This window comes from Odocoileus virginianus, chromosome 27 (assembly GCF_023699985.2).
Source record: "Odocoileus virginianus isolate 20LAN1187 ecotype Illinois chromosome 27, Ovbor_1.2, whole genome shotgun sequence".
In the NCBI taxonomy this organism is placed as follows: Eukaryota; Metazoa; Chordata; class Mammalia; order Artiodactyla; family Cervidae; genus Odocoileus; species Odocoileus virginianus.
In genome coordinates, this window is record NC_069700.1 from 42,767,184 (window position 1) to 42,781,818 (window position 14,635).

The window sequence follows — 14,635 nt, forward strand, 5'->3', positions numbered from 1 at the left end:
TACCCTCTCTCTTGAAACACATCCATCCTTCTCTAACCCCTCATCCTCAAGGGAGCTCTCTCAGTCTTCCAAATTCCTACAAGGCCCGTCCACAGGCTGTACTGTCTTCTAGTTATGTGCGTGATTGTCTCATGCTTCCCAGAGGAAAGGTCCCAGGAGCTGTTGAAACAATGAGCTCCACAAGTGAGGTCAAGACTGATGGATCCACCCCAGACTCCAGATTACACACAGCAGAACCTTCTCCCTAGCCATAGCCTCACTCCAAATTTTTTTTTATATATTTATTTATTTGGCCACAACAGGTTGGCTCTCAGGATAAAGGACCCAGTTCCCTGACCAGGGATTGAACCTGGGTCCCCTGCATTGGGAACATGAGTCTTAGCCACTGGACCACCAGGGAAGTCCCTCCAGGTTCCTTTGGATTGGCAACAAAATTGTTTTTGGCTTCTATTCCTTCCATTTCTTTGTTTTTATATATACATTTATTTATTATTTTTCTGCAGTGGATCTTAATTTCTGACTGCTTTCTCTAATTGCAGCGAGTGGAACTATTCTTTGTTGCGGCTCCCAGGCTCCGTAGTCCAGTGCACAGGCTTAGTTGCCCCAGGGCATGTGCAATCTTCTCGGACCAGGGATCTAACCCTTGTTCCCTGCATTGGCCGACAGATTCTTAACTCCTGAACCACCAGGGAAGTCCCTTTCTATTTCTTGTTTAACAAAAATATTTACTTTGGGTCAGACCCCACCCCCTTCCTCTAGCACACACTAGTGTTAGAGCACTAGATACACAACCGCACCTGACCTAGCGTGCACCAACCTACTTACTTTGAACCAATTGCCCAACTGTGACCTTGAGAACCCTTTTACAGAAATCATCCTCAGAGCCTGAGAGAAGGGTAATGCTAGGTCCCTGGCCCCTCCCCCATCCCCAGGATCCTCCAGACCCCTGCACCCAGAGGCTACCCTACCAGTTCAGACTCTAGGTCCGGACACTGAACCTCCTCTTCTCACCCATCCATTGCACAAGCAATTCCTGAGAATTAAGCAAGGGTGGAACACAGACCTCCCAAGAAACAAACAGCCTGTCCCTGAGCTCTCTAAGGGGCCACATCAGCCTCTGGGAACAGCCTGGCCTGGGCTCTGCCAGGGTGCCTTATCTCCCACATTACAGCGCCTACCTCACCGTTGTCCCTCCCACCCCTCTGGGGCCTCCCAGTCTTGGGGGGCCGGTGTGCGTGTCACTCTCCCCGCTTTCACTTCTTGCCACCTTTGGGGAGGCCGCCCTGCATAACCCAGGTGAGAAGTTGATGATTATGGCCCGTGTACTCAGGGATCATCTAGAAAAATGCAAGGCAGGGGTGGGATGGCCTCTGGCTGCGACCTCCCTGGCTCCTCTCTCATCACCTCCACCCTGGTCCCCTGTCTGGACTGAGCTTTGGTGGGAGGCGAGAACTAACTGCAGTTCCTCTGCCAGTGTTAGTCACTCAGTGGTGTGACTCTTTGTGACCCCATGAACTGTAGCCTGCCAGACTCTTCTGTCCAAGGGATCTCCAGGCAAAAGTACTGGAGTGGATAACCATTCCCTCTACCAGAGGATCTTCCCAACTCAGGGATCGAAACTGGGTCTTCTGCATTGTAGGCAAATTCCTTACTATCTGAGCCACTGGGGAAGCCCAGTTACTCTGCCCTTTCCTTCAAAATGCCTCTCTAATGTTTTCCTCTATTTCCCAGGGGTGCAGGGAGCCATCCACCTCTTCTGGATACCAGGTCCCTCCTACCAAAGGGGCAGCCCGGGGGTTCAAAGATGGTCAGCCTCCTGCCCCCAACCCCCAGTGCTGCCAAGGGATAGGGAGAGAACTTTCCAGTGTAAAAAGACAAGCCTTGCTTTCCTGCCAGACATAGATGAAAGGTCATACCCCATCAGAGCTCCTCGTGCCCCCCACCGTTGGCCCCTGTCCCAGGATGGGGAAAGGAAGTCAGTCTTTGACTGAAGACAGCCTGGAATCTCAGGTTCAGCTTGAAAAAATTATTAGCTGTTTCATAACCTTACTCACCATATTGCATCACCTATCACACCCTGCCCTTAAGGATACCTCTAAAAATTAAATTAGGACTGACAAAATGAGAGGATCCTTTCCCCTACAGGTGTAGAAGGGTAAGGTACAAAGACATCCACTGGAGCATTCACTGTGACCAAGCGGAAAAGTTTGAGATTGACCCATGTCCCTAGACATGCAGTATGCAGTGGTTTGGAAAATGGAAACTCTGCTGCCTCTGAAAGCTTGAGATTTGTCTGTACCTGCAAAGTGGGATGTATCAAGACGTTACATGTAATGTAACACATACGTTTTAACTCAATAGACATTCAGAACTGTGTGTCTGGGATGCCACCATTTATGCAAAAAGGAGGAAACATAGAATGCAACCATATTTGCATTTTATTTTATATGTGTGAAATTTCTCTGGAAAGGTTGACAGGAAAGCTGCCTCTGGGGAGAATTGGTGGGGGCTGGAAAATGGGGTGTGGGAAAAGGAAAGAGGTGTTTTTGCTTTTTTCTTTTTGCCGCACCTAGCAGCTCGTGGGATCTTAGTACCCCAACCAGGAATTGAACCCTAGGCCCCGGCAGTGAAAGTGCCAAGTCTAACCACTGAACCATCAGGGAATTTCCAGAGATTTACTGTTCATTAAATCCTCTTTATTATTCTCTGAGCTTTTTATTGACTATGAATGGTTCCTATTCAAATTGATGGAGGAAAACACAAAGAGCCCAGGAGTAAGCTCAGGACCTGGGCAGGAGGTCTCTGAGGGAGTTGGCACCTTCTTTGTGTCTCCAATCTGTCTCCAACAGAAGCCCTGTAAAAGCTTTTTACAGGAAAAAGCAGCTTGAATGTCTGCCTACATGGAACCATACAGCAAAAGAAGCACCTGCTGGGCTACTAACAGGAGATCCGGATGCAATCTCTTTCTTTAGACATTTCAAGCTTTATTTTGTAAAAGTTCAAACATATGCAAAAGTAGAGAAAGTAGTATAATGAACCTCCGTGTGCCTATCACCCAGCTTCAACAATCATCAATCCACAGACAATCCTGGTTCATCTCTGTATACCCTCCCACTCCTTCCAGGATTTTTAAAATATAATTTATTTAGTTATTTATTTTATTTATTTTTGGCTGCACCGGGGTCTTCATTGCTTTGCATGGGCTTTCCCTAGTTGTGGCAAGCAGGAACTACTCTTCGCTGCAGTGCGTTGTCTTCTCACGGTGCGGGCTTCTCTTGTTGCAGAGCATGCGCTCTCTGCACCTGGGCTTCAGTGGTTGCGGTGCACAGCCTTAGTTGCTTTGCAGCATGTGGAATCTTCCTAGACCAGAGATCAAACCCAGGTCCCCTGCATTGGCAGGCAGACTCTTATCCATTCAGCCACCAGGGAAGGCCTGGGATTATTTTTAAACAAATCCAAGCCATCATATTACAGTTGATACAGGCCAACTGTATGCATCAGTATGTACCTACCTAAGATAAGGACTCTTTATCATAACACAATTATGTATTGTATCATAATTGAATCATAATACAATTATGTATTATGTATATTACATAATACAATACTCTTTGAATCATAATATAACTCTCACATTTTTAATATCAGCCATATCAAATCTATTTTTTAACTTTTTATTATGGTAAAATACACATAACATAAAATTTACCATCTTAACCAATTTTAAGTGTACAGCTCAGTTTTATTAAATACATTCATAAAGTTGTGGCATACGCAATCAAAAGAAGTGGGGGCAGAGTTGGAAAGGAGCAGAGGTTTTATATATTATTGAAGGTAAGCTGGTATAAATTCAAATTCGTGTATTATATCTTTAGGATATTAAAAGTAATCCCCATGGTAACCACAAAGAAAATAAAGTATATCAATAGAATATATACAAAAGGAAATGAGAATTTAAACATTTCACTATGAAAAACCAACTAAATAAAATGAAGACAGTAATGCCGGAAATGAGGGACACAAAGTCAGAAGGCCTATAGAAAAGAAATTTAAAAATGGGGACTTCCCTGGTGGTCCAGGGGCTATGACTCTGTAGTCCCAATGCAGGGAGCCGGGTTCAATCCCTGGCCTGGAAACTAGATCCCAGGTGCAGCATCTAAAAAAAAGAGCCTGCATGTCGCAACTAAAATCTGATGCAGCCTAAATAAATAAATACTTTTAAAATGGCCTTTACAAAGAAAACAAAAAAGCAAAAATAAATGTAAAAAAAAGAAAGAGCAAAATGGTAGGAGTACCCCTCATGGTATAATTGTGGTTTTGTTTTTTTAACTGAAATATAGTTGACATACAATACAGTGTTAGTTTCAAGTGTACCACATACAAATAATGATTAATATTTGCATACATTATGAAATGATCACCACAATAAGTCTAGTAGCCATCTGTCCCCAGGCAAAGTTATTAAATGCTATTAACCATATTCCTTATGCTGTACATTATATCCGTATGGTGATATTGTTTTAAAATCCTTTTAATGTTAGGTGTGCAAACAGCAGTATTTACAGATGAATTGATATGATGTCTGGCATTTGCTTTAAAAATCGCTAGTGGGATGGGGAAACCAGATAAAGCAAGGCTGGCAAGCTGTTGAAAATTGTTGAAGCCAAATGATCTGTACATGGGAGTTCTGTATATTATTCTCCCTACTTTAGGTATGTTTGAAAATTTCCATAACAAAAAGTTAAAAATAAACTAACTTTAAACCCTCTATGACTAATAAGTGACTATGATTAAACAAAGAAATTAGAAGACCGGACAAGACACCAAGACCCTGGCACTGAATAAGCATTGCCAAAAATATTTAATGAATGGCTGATAAACATAACTCAGGGAACATACATATTGAATCATCTTGTGAATTTCACCTACCACTGAAACTAATAAATGAGCCATGCACACACTAGTTTTTGGTGAGTTCTACTAACATGAGTCAGTTCCCCGGGGACCATTCTGTAGGCATCTTTAAATCTCATTTCTGAGTTTATAATGCCCTTTAGAAAATGACCATAGAAAAGTAAAACCAAAAAAAAAAAAGTAAACCCACCCTGTCAGAGCCACCTCTTGTCGTTCCCCAGATGACATGCTCCTGTCTTTCTAAAAATTACCACAAACCCTACCTCATAAGGCTGCTGTACTACACAAGGGTAAAACATGTTAAATTAGGACCTAGCACAGTAAGTGGCAGGAAGCACTCTTTCAATCTACATCAGGCTCCTGTAACAGCCACTTCCGGAGCCTAGCCTCTCCTCACCCACCTGTTCTCCGCAGTGGCTGAGGTGGGCAGCTCTTTGCAGCTCAGTCCCCCCAATCTGGGCCTCCTCTGTAGCATCGATGCCCAAAGGGCATTCACAGGTGGGAAAGGCAGGGAAGCTAAGCCCCAGAGTCAACCTGCAATCAGCTGAAGAATGGAAATTGGAGGACAGAAGTTCCAGCCTCCATGTCCCTCAGGCGGACAATTTCCGGAGACATTCTCTTTCTCTCCTCAGAATGTTCCAGTGGAATGGAATCCTGTCACTCTCCTAAGCTGGTTTTTCCTCCTTCACAATCTCCGCCTCCCTCACGTCTACTTTCTGGAATCACCTAAATTGACGGCCTCTACCTCTGTCTCAGGCTCTGATTTCAGGAAACTCAAACTAGGACAGTCCCTTTCCCGTCCTCCTCTCCTACTTCCCTTGTTCTTCCTTCATAGGCTCCCCACCAACACCCCAGTCACCCCTGGACTGTAACATTAACACAGAGAATCCATCGATTTACTGGTCTCTCCACATTGCTGCAGCACAAACTGCTCAAGGGCAGGGGACCCTGGGACACACTTGGGATGCCTCTGTGTCCCTGGGGAGAGAGACGTGTCCGCCAATTAACACTGTGCTCAGCCATGGTAGTCACTGAGGCTATGCACCAATCTTGCCATTTTCTGCCTTCCAGGCACACAGGAGATGAAGCTCTCAGTGCTCTTGAAAATAGGCATAACCACAGAGCTTGCTTTCAACAGCAGGCGTGAACACAAGGTGTTGTTTCCTCCTGGCAGAAGCAGCCCTCACTGCCAATTCAACCTGACGCCCTGCAGCGCCCTCTTCTGACAGAGCCTCTTTTAATCTGGACGCTGAGCAACTGTGACGATCAGAGCCACCCACTACTCCACTGACCCAGTTAGGTAGCGTTAGTGAGGGCTTCCCTGGTGGCTCAGAGGTTAAAGCGTCTGCCTGCAATGCAGGAGACCCGGGCTAGATCCCTGAGTGATCCCTGGCAACCCACTCCGGTATTCTTGCCTGGAGAATCCCATGGAGGGAGGAGCCTGGTAGCCCGGTGTTACTTGGCCTTTCTGACTGACACAAACTGAGACAGAATGCACATGAAGTTCACAGAGACCCTGAGGGAGGTATCAGATGTCTCCAGAGAGGTTCAGGAAAGCTCCATAGGGGAACTGGAGAGAGGCCTCAAAACATTGGTGCTCTGATTCTGTATCATTTCAATGCCTTTGAAGTGAAGTCAAGTGAAGTCGCTCAGTCGTGTCCGACTCTTTGCGACCCCATGGACTGTAGCCTACCAGGATCCTCAGTCCATGGGATTTTCCAGACTTTAGACCATGATATTTTTGCAACTTGTTTTATGTCCCTGGACATGTTCCAGTGTCTCTTTGTTTATAGTCTATGGGAACTTGAATAGAATTTGTATCCTACTGTTGTAAGAAAATTGGATAAATCTTATGTTGAATTTGTTCATGGTGCTTTTCAGATCTACTATATCTTTTACTTTTCTGTATATTCATTCTACTAATTTTTGCATGTTTAATGTTGAAACTGAAACTAAAAGTCTTCATTTATCTACTTAAATAATTGTAATATATAGTGGTACGAGTTCGGAAAGATTCTCTGCAAAAGGGTATGGCTACCCACTCCAGTACTCTTGCCTGGAGAATCCCATGGACAGAGAAGCCCAGGGGGCTACAGTCCATGGGGTCACAGAGAGTTGGATACTACTGGGTGACTAACACTAACTAACCTATGTGTAACTTTGTTCTGTATTTTCCAAGTCTCCTGAAAATATGTTATCATACTTTGCTAATTTAAAACAGAGAAAAGAAAGAAGAAAAGGAAAAAGATGAGTGTTCTTAAAAGAGAGAGACCACTCCAGGCAAAGCAATCCATGGGAGCCGAGGCTTGGATTCTGGAGACCTAGAGTCCAGAGAAGTGGGGAAGGGGAGGCAGGAGGAATGCTGAAGAGAGAATCCAAGGCCCCTCTGATGACTCCCTGGGCCCTCCAAACATCTCGGTTGCTTCAGTCTCAACACTTATCTCAGTGTGTTGTGATTTCCTGTTTATTATCTACAGTCTTCTCGAGGGTAGGAAATGTGTCTCTTTTTAAAAAAAAAAAAATAACATTTTATTATTTGATTTAAGGGCTTCCCAGGTGGTGGCTCAGATAGTACGGAATCTGCCTGCAATGCAGGAGACCCGAGTTTGATCCTTGGGTCAGGAAGATCCCCTGGAGAAGGGAATGGCAACCCACTCCAGTATTCCTGCCTGGAGCATTCCATGGACAAAGGAGCCTGGTGGGCTACAGTCCTTGGGGTCGCAAAGAGTCACTGAGGACTTTATTTTACTTCTTCCCTGGTGGCTCGGACAACAAAGAATCTGCCTGCCATGTGGGAGACCTGTGTGTGATCCCTGGGTTGGGAAGAGCCCCTGGAGGAGGGCATGGCAACCCACTCCAGTATTCTTGCCTGGAGAATCCCACGAACAGAGGAGTATGGTAGGCTACAATCCATAGGGTCACAAAGAGTCGGACACGACTGAGTGACTAAGCATAGCACTTTACTTACTTTACTTTTTACTTTACTTTACCTTATCTTACCTTATTTTACTTTACTTTATAGGTGGCACTAGTGGTAAAGAATCCACCTGCACGTGCAGGAGACACAAAAGATGAAGGTTCAATCCCTGGATCAGGAAGATCCCCTGGAGTAGGAAATGCAACCCACTCCAGTATTGCTGCCTGGGAAATCCCATGGACAGAGGAGCCTGGTGGGCTACAGTCCATGGGGTCACAAAAAGTTAGATACGACTGAACACACACACACACACACACACACACATTTGATTCACAAGGCAGTGAAATATGAGAGAGGTTTTAGCTACCTGGGAAACAAGACTGAAAAAGAGAAGCAAAATATGTCCAACAAATAGATAGGTTTTTTAACTTCTAAAAAGACAGATTTCTTTGTCAAGAATTATATTTGACAGGACAGTTTGTTTGTATTAAAATGATGGTTTACTATTAAATGAATTTATATCTCATTTCTTTTTTTTAAAGGATGTTTTATTGTGGTAAAATACTTGTAACATTAAACTTACCATATCAATCATTATAAGTGTACAGCTCAGAGGCATTACATACCTTCATAATATCATGCAACCATCCCCACCAACCATCTCTAAGTCTTTTCGTATTGTAAGACTGAAACTCTTCACCCATTAAGCAATAACTCCTCTCTCCCTCCTTCCTCCAGCCCTGGAAACCGCCATTCTATTTTCTGTCTCTATGATTTTGACTACTCTAAGTATCTCATGTAAATAGAATCATACAGCATTTGTCTTTTCTGTATGGTTTATTTCCCGTAGCATGGTGTCCTCAAGGTTCATCCGTATTGAAGCATATGTCAGAATTTCCTTCCTTTTTAAGGCTGAATGATATCCTACTGTATGGTGTATCTACCTTTTGCTTACCCATTTACCTGTAGATGGACACATTTGAGCTACTGTGAATAATGCTGCTATAAACATAGGTGTACAAATATCTCTTTGAGGCCGTATTCTCAATTCTTTCGGATATATACCCAAGTGGAGATTCTGGGTCATCTGATAATTTTTTTTTTCTATTTGAGGAACCGCCATGTTGTTTTCCATAGCAGCTGTGGAATACTAGTTTGTATTCTCAACACCAAAACAAGAATGCACAAAGGTTTCAATATCTCCATACCCTCAGGAAATGTGTCTTACTCTCTCCTTTATTCCCAGCACTAGCCTGGTTTTGGCACATTGGAATAATTCACATATTTATTTAACAATTATTTGGGTGCCCTGGGTGTTAGTTGTGGCTCACGGGATCACCGATCCTTGTTGCAGCATGCAGGATCTCTAGTTGTGGCACGTGAATTCTAAGTTGCAGCATGTAGGATCTAGTTCCCTGACCAAGGATGGAGCCCCAGTCCCCTGCATTGGTAGTGCAGAGTCTTAGCCACTGAACCACCAGGAAAGTCCCAAATTCACATATTTATTAAGTGGATGGATAAAAGACTTGGTGGCTCAGCACATATGAGGGGTAATGGGGAAAACAGAAGTCCATGCTGAATTCCAAGTTTTCAGCTTGGGTTGGGGATGGCTGGTGGCGGTACAGTCTATGCAGGAGGAGAAACAGGTTTATGCAGGAGAAAGAGAACAGATTCTGTCCAGGACACATTATGTCTTAAGCACCTTTAGGACACTCAGGAGGAGATGGATACTCTAGAAATAGGAGGCAGGTCTAGTGAAAAAAGGAAACATGGGTGTCTGTCTGTATCAGCCAGAGTTCTCCAGAGAAGCAAAACCAAAAGGATATATACAAAGAGACTTATTTTAAGGAACTGGCTCACCCAGTTGTGGGGACTAGTGTTTCCAAAACATGCACAGCACAGGCCAGCAGGCTGGAAACTCAGGGAAGAGTTGACAATGTAGCCTTGAGTTTGAATTTGTAGAGCAGCCTGACAGGCTGGAAATGGAGGCAGATTTCTGTTTGAGTCTTGAGACCAAATTCCTTCTCTGGAAACCTTAGTTTTTGCTCTTAGGGCATTCAATTGATTGACGGTCGTCTACCCACATTATCAAGGGCAGTTTCTTTTAATTAAAGTCAACCGAGTACAGATATTAGTCACATCTACAAAATACCTTCACAGGAACATCCAGACTAGTGTTTGACTAAAGAATTGGGTACCATAGCCCATCCAAGTTGACACATAAAATTAACCATCACAGGGTCATCAAGGTGGTAACCCACCTCTTAAGGGCACATCAGGGAGAACAAGATAAAGGCTAAGAAGGTGTATAATCCAGATAACCACAGTGGTGTGATCACTCATCTGGAGCCAGACATCCTGGAATGCGAAGTCAAGTGGGCCTTAGGAAGCATCACTATGAACAAAGCTAGTGGAGGTGATGGAATTGAGCTATTTCAAATCCTAAAAGATGATGCTGTGAAAGTGCTGCACTCAATATGTCAGCAAATTTGGAAAACTCAGCAGTGGCCACAGGACTGGAAAAGGTCAGTTTTTGTTCCAATCCCAAAGAAAGGTAATGCCAAAGAATGTTCAAATTACCACACAATTGCACTCATCTCACATGCTAGCAAAGTAATGCTCAAAATTCTCCAAGCCAGGCTTCAACAGTCCATGAATTGTGAACTTCCCAATGTTCAAACTGGATTTAGAAAAGGCAGAGGAACCAGAGGTCAAATTGCCAACATCCATTGTAACATCTAAAAAGCAAGAGAATTCAAGAAAAATATCTATTTCTGCTTTATTGACTACACCAAAGCCTTCAACTGTGTGGATCACAACACACTGTGGAAAATTTTTAAAGAGTTGGGATTACCAAACCACCTGACCTGCCTCCTGAGAAATCTGTATGCAAGTCAAGAAGCAACAGTTAGAACTGAACATGGAACAGACTGGTTCCAAATAGGGAAAGGAGTACGTCAAGACTCTATATGGTCACCCTGCTTATTTAACTTATATGCAGAGTACATCATGAAAAATGCTGGGCTGGATGAAGCACAAGGTGGAATCAAGATTCCCAGGAGAAATATCAATAACCTCAGATACGCAGATGACACCACCCTTATGGCAGAAAGTGAAGAAGAACTAAAGAGCCTCTTGATGAAAGTGAAAGAGGAGAGTGAAAAAGTTGGCTTAAAACTCAACATTCAGAAAACTAAGATCATGGCATCCAGTCCCATCACTTCATGGCAAATAGATGGGAAAACAATGGAAACAGTGAGAGACTTTATTTTGGGGGGCTCCAAAATCACTGCAGATGGTGACTGCAGCCACAGAATTAAAAGATGCTTACTCCTTGAAAGAAAAGTTATGACCAACCTAGACAGCATATTAAAAAGCAGAGACATTACTTTGCCAACAAAGGTCCATCTAGTCAAAGCTATGGTTTTTTCGGTAGTCATATATGGATGTGAGTTGGACTATAAAGAAAGCTGAGCCCTGAAGAATCGATGCTTTTGAAATGTGGTATTGGAGAAGACTCTTGAGAGTCGCTTGGTCTGCAAGGAGATCCAACCAATACATCCCAAAGGAAATCAGTCCTGAATATTCATTGGAAGGGCTGATGCTGAAGCTGAAACTCCAATACTTTGGCCACCTGATGTGAAGAACCAACTCATTTGAAAAGACCCTGATGCTGGGAAAGATTGAAGGCAGGAGGAGAAGGGGACAACAGAGGATGAGATGGTTGGATGTCATCACCGACTCAATGGACATGAGTTTGAGTAAGCTCCAGCAGTTGATGATGGACAGGGAGGCCTGGCGTACTGCAGTCCATGGGATTGCAAAGAGTTGGACATGACTGAGTGACTGAACTGAACTGAACTGAACTGAAAGAAGGTGTATGGTCAGGCCACTCAAGATGGCTGTTCTCAGACTTCCCTAGTGGTACAGTGGATAGGAATTTGCCTGCCAGTGCAGGAGACACAGGTTTGATCCCTGATGGGGGAAGATTCCACATGCCGTTGAGCAAATAAAGCCCATATACCCCAACTACTGAAGCCTCTGCACATAAATTTCATGCTCCACAGCAAGAGAAGCCACTGCTATGAGAAGCCTGTGCACTGCTGTGAAGAGTAGCCCCCACTCACTGCAACTAGAGAAAGCCCACAAGCAGCAATGAAGACCCAGTACAACCATAAACAAATAAATAATTTGGGGGGGGAAATGGCTCTTCTGTTGCTCTGTGTATATCCCTTGCCTGACCAGTGCCTGCTTTGCTTACACCCTATGCACATGATTAATCTTCCCACATACTTGTCCCGGCCTTAGCTAGTGGTCCTACCTTGGTCTTATCAAGGGGGTGGTAAAGAGCGGTGGCCCCTCCGCTAGTTTCCCTGGTAACTAATGAGCCAAACTGCCATCACTTCCTCCTATAACAGGTAATCTCCCCTTCCCCCTCCACTCCCAGGAGCAAAGCCTGCCACCAAGTCCTGCCAGCCCATCAGCTGAGCATGGTGGGGTGTCACTCCAGGATCTTGCTTGAGATACACAAGTTCCTCCATTTCACTGATGTCTCTATTGCTGACACTGGGGTCTTTCTTCAGTGAAAGAAAGAGCCCAGCTCTTTCTTAACGCTGGGCAAGTGCAGGCCTTATAGACCTGGGGTTCAGCCCAACAAAAGGTTAAGTACAACCAACAGTTAAATGATGGACCCGGAAGAGGGTGAGGGGTTACAGAAGAGACTGTGGTTGTAGAAGGAAGAAACCCAAAGAAAATGGTGTCACAGAAACCAGGGGGGAACAGTGTATCAAACAAGCATGGCCAAATGTGTCACAGAAAATGTAAGTGAGATGAGGACTGAAAATCAGGAAGGCTTTAGTGAACTGTTTTCAAGAAACAGCAGCACTCCCATGGCTAGTTCAAGTGTAGATTTGCAATGTTTGGTGTCATTTCAGAAGCTCCAAAGAGCTCTGGTATCATGATCCTTTATGCCTCAGCACAAAAAAGAATTCAGCGAGAGACAAGGTGATAGATAAGAAGTAGTTTTTAGAATAGGGCATTTGTGAGGTTTACAAGCAGGTGGGTGAGACATGCTGTGACTTCCTGGGCTACAATTTTATAATCAAAGGAAAAATGGGCAGGTGGAAAGATCTTCTTTGTTTTTCTTGAGTAGATGTCATATTTTCATCATTAGTTCCTCCTCCAGGTCGAGCAGGGCTAGTTTTCTTGTCGCTGTGTGGTCAAGCTAGGTCTACAAATTAGTGTTTTTTATGTGTGCAGAGAGCATGTCCTAGTGACCATCAACTTAGTAAGCTCACTGGGCAGGATGTGGGTCTTATGCCACCATTGCTTTATTGTTTGGGGGCATGTCTTATGCTACTGTTGCATGGTTTTGTTACCAAGCAAGTCTGCTTGGTTTTGTGGTTAAGCAAACCTGCTTTCTTCAGTAATCATAAACTTACAGGGGTCTCCCATATTTTTTTCTACTTACAATTCCTTAGTGGGATTAACTATTTAATCACCCACTGTGCCCCTTTATGCTATTGCTATCAGATTTGTTTGTTTGTTTTGGTTTTTGTTTGTTTGTTTGTTTTTGCTATCAGATTTATACAAATGTTTCAGAAAATACTTTAACATCAGTCGGGTGTTGAGCATGTGCCATACCCATCACCAGCAATTCCACTCTTGGGAATATACTGAGGCTTGCTCCTCAAAGTGTGGTCCACAGACCACATAAGGTCCATAAGACCACAGCAGCACTGACATCACCAGAAGCTTGTAGAAATGTAAAACTCCAGGCCATCCAGAACTTCTGACTCAGAATCTACATTTGAGCAAATCTCTAAATGATTCATATGCATAATGAAGTTTGAGAAACACTCAAAACTTTGGCTCATGTTAAAAAGTTTTGCAAGTATGTACCTCTTGTACATTTTCTTGCTGTTATCTAAAATTTTCCTCAAGTTTTTAAATAGATGTGAAAGGGTGAAATTTCCAGCGTGTTGTAAACACTGACCTTTAAAAAAAAAACAGTATTATTTCACTTTTGATGATACTATGATTCATTTAAAAGTACATGAACACACCCTTCTTTAACAATCAGAAATTTCACATCTGAGACTTCCCTCATGGTCCAGTGGTTAGGACTCTGAGCTTTCACTGCGGAGAGCCCAGGTTCAATGCCTGATTGGGAACTAAGATCCTGCAAGCCTCATGGACCCCCCCCCCAAAATTCACACCATTCCATTTCTTCTGAATTCATATTTCTGTTTCTACCTCCCCGAATAGTATCCTAATATGATTTAGGCTTAAAAATCTTTCTAAAAAAAAAAAAAAAAGAAAATATTCTATTCTCTGCAATAAAAATAAGTATATAACTTAAAACTGAATTTTAAAAATTTTAAGGCTCTGAGTTTTAAATTTTCTTCTGAATTTAGTACTTATGATCATCATTAACAATCAATTTGTCAAAAGAATATGAATATATTATAAATTTCACTACATAATGATGAAGCATAAAAACACACTTGGAAGCCCAATTCTAAATAAGACAATCGGGCCACTTCTCAACCAGTTCATGTATTTATGGATAAATATTATTTATTTCTAGAATTAGCAATAAAAATTCTTTAAAAATTAGGCTGTGTGAATTTCACCTCAATAGCATAAAGGATAGGAAAAAAAATAAGCAATCAGCTGGCACTCGCTAAAGCTTCCTTCAATTTTGTTGAAAGGAAAGAAAAAGTACTTCACTTGCAAAGTGATGTCACTAGGTCACTCACCTCAGTGAGATTTTGAAACTGTTGCTTTGGTGCCTGGCAGTTT